The sequence below is a fragment of the Ylistrum balloti genome, unplaced genomic scaffold, assembly GCF_031769215.1.
Source record: "Ylistrum balloti isolate Yb309-2 unplaced genomic scaffold, AGI_CSIRO_Ybal_v1 Utg370350, whole genome shotgun sequence".
Lineage (NCBI taxonomy): Eukaryota > Metazoa > Mollusca > Bivalvia > Pectinida > Pectinidae > Ylistrum > Ylistrum balloti.
Genome location: NW_026782250.1, coordinates 193,456 through 196,588, shown reverse-complemented (window position 1 = coordinate 196,588; position 3,133 = coordinate 193,456).

Genomic DNA, 3,133 nt, shown 5'->3' with positions numbered 1-3,133 from the left:
CCAGTAATTCTACAGTTGTAAGGTTACAGTGTAGACCAGTAATTCTACAGGTGTAAGGTCACAGTGTAGACCAGTAATTCTACAGTTGTAAGGTTATATACACACGGTAGTATATCAGTAATTCTACAGCTGTAAGGTTACAGTGTAGACCAGTAATTCTACAGTTGTAAGGTCACAGTGTAGACCAGTAATTCTACAGTTGTAAGGTTACAGTGTAGACCAGTAATTCTACAGTTGTAAGGTCACAGTGTAGACCAGTAATTCTACAGTTGTAAGGTTATAGTGTAGACCAGTAATTCTACAGTTGTAAGGTCACAGTGTAGACCAGTAATTCTACAGTTGTAAGGTCACAGTGTAGTAAGGTTCTACAGTGTAAGGTTACCAGTAATTCTACAGTTGTAAGGTCACAGTGTAGACCAGTAATTCTACAGTTGTAAGGTTAGTGTAGACCAGTAATTCTACAGTTGTAAGGTCACAGTGTAGACCAGTAATTCTACAGTTGTAAGGTTACAGTGTAGACCAGTAATTCTACAGTTGTAAGGTTAGTGCAGACCAGTAATTCTACAGTTGTAAGGTTACAGTGTAGACCAGTAATTCTACAGTTGTAAGGTCACAGTGTAGACCAGTAATTCTACAGTTGTAAGGTCACAGTGTAGACCAGTAATTCTACAGTTGTAAGGTTACAGTGTAGACCAGTAATTCTACAGTTGTAAGGTCACAGTGTAGACCAGTAATTCTACAGTTGTAAGGTCACAGTGTAGACCAGTAATTCTACAGTTGTAAGGTCACAGTGTAGACCAGTAATTCTACAGTTGTAAGGTTACAGTGTAGACCAGTAATTCTACAGTTGTAAGGTCACAGTGTAGACCAGTAATTCTACAGTTGTAAGGTCACAGTGTAGACCAGTAATTCTACAGTTGTAAGGTTACAGTGTAGACCAGTAATTCTACAGTTGTAAGGTTATAGTGTAGACCAGTAATTCTACAGTTGTAATTGTAGACCAGTAATTCTACAGTTGTAAGGTCACAGTGTAGACCAGTAATTCTACACAGTTGTAAGGTTATAGTGTAGACCAGTAATTCTACAGTTGTAAGGTCACAGTGTAGACCAGTAATTCTACAGTTGTAAGGTCACAGTGTAGACCAGTAATTCTACAGTTGTAAGGTATAGTAATTCTACAGTTGTAAGTAGTGTAGACCAGTAATTCTACAGTTGTAGACCAGTAATTCTACAGTTGTAAGGTCACAGTAGACCAGTAATTCTACAGTTGTAAGGTCACAGTGTAGACAGTAATTCTACAGTTGTAAGGTTACAGACCAGTAATTCTACAGTTGTAAGGTTAAGTGTAGACCAGTAATTCTACAGTTGTAAGGTCACCAGTAATTCTACAGTTGTAAGGTTACAGTGTAGACCAGTAATTCTACAGTTGTAAGGTCACAGTGTAGACCAGTAATTCTACAGTTGTAAGGTCACAGTGTAGACCAGTAATTCTACAGTTGTAAGGTTATAGACACACTGTGGTATATCAGTAATTCTACAGTTGTAAGGTTATAGTGCAGACCAGTAATTCTACAGTTGTAAGGTCACAGTGTAGACCAGTAATTCTACAGTTGTAAGGTTACAGTGTAGACCAGTAATTCTACAGTTGTAAGGTCACAGTGTAGACCAGTAATTCTACAGTTGTAAGGTCACAGTGTAGACCAGTAATTCTACAGGTGTAAGGTCACAGTGTAGACCAGTAATTCTACAGTTGTAAGGTCACAGTGTAGACCAGTAATTCTACAGTTGTAAGGTTACAGTGTAGACCAGTAATTCTACAGTTGTAAGGTTACAGTGTAGACCAGTAATTCTACAGTTGTAAGGTTACAGTGTAGACCAGTAATTCTACAGTTGTAAGGTCACAGTGTAGACCAGTAATTCTACAGTTGTAAGGTTATAGTGTAGACCAGTAATTCTACAGTTGTAAGGTTACAGTGTAGACCAGTAATTCTACAGTTGTAAGGTCACAGTGTAGACCAGTAATTCTACAGTTGTAAGGTTACAGTGTAGACCAGTAATTCTACAGTTGTAAGGTCACAGTGTAGACCAGTAATTCTACAGTTGTAAGGTTACAGTGTAGACCAGTAATTCTACAGTTGTAAGGTCACAGTGTAGACCAGTAATTCTACAGTTGTAAGGTTAGTGTAGACCAGTAATTCTACAGTTGTAAGGTCACAGTGTAGACCAGTAATTCTACAGTTGTAAGGTTATAGTGTAGACCAGTAATTCTACAGTTGTAAGGTTATAGACACACTGTGGTATATCAGTAATTCTACAGTTGTAAGGTTATAGTGCAGACCAGTAATTCTACAGTTGTAAGGTCACAGTGTAGACCAGTAATTCTACAGTTGTAAGGTTATAGACACACTGTGGTATATCAGTAATTCTACAGCTGTAAGGTCACAGTGTAGACCAGTAATTCTACAGTTGTAAGGTTATAGTGTAGACCAGTAATTCTACAGTTGTAAGGTCACAGTGTAGACCAGTAATTCTACAGTTGTAAGGTTACAGTGTAGACCAGTAATTCTACAGTTGTAAGGTTATAGACACACTGTGGTATATCAGTAAAGAATAACACAATCATGGATTTTGATAGTAAAACCAAACAATTTGGTTTTGTTTTAGAGTCTTGTCAGGTTGACAGAAGAAAGCTTTGTATGTTGTTACAACTTGTGCCTAATCTTTTTACCCAATTAATCAAATTTTGAAACGATAAAAACAAAGAGAACTGTTAAACAAAAATTACTCCAGGTACTTATAATGAACTCTTTACCTATAATAAATAATACAATATATCACAAATAAGTTACAAATAATGTTACCATGGTCTCTAAAAAGGTCCTAATTACTGTTCTACATGTAGTTGATTCTAATTACATTAATGATATGACTCTAACATGACATCAATTAATAATTACAAAAACAAAGGAAACATATGTTAATCAAATTTCAATTCAAATTTATTATAAATTATCATTACATTTAAGCTTATATAACTTCCAATAAAATATTGAGGGTTCTGCGTACAGAAACTTCCTTGTAGGAACACATAGACCCCTCCACCTGTCCCCACCTCCCCCCATCCCCTCCCCAC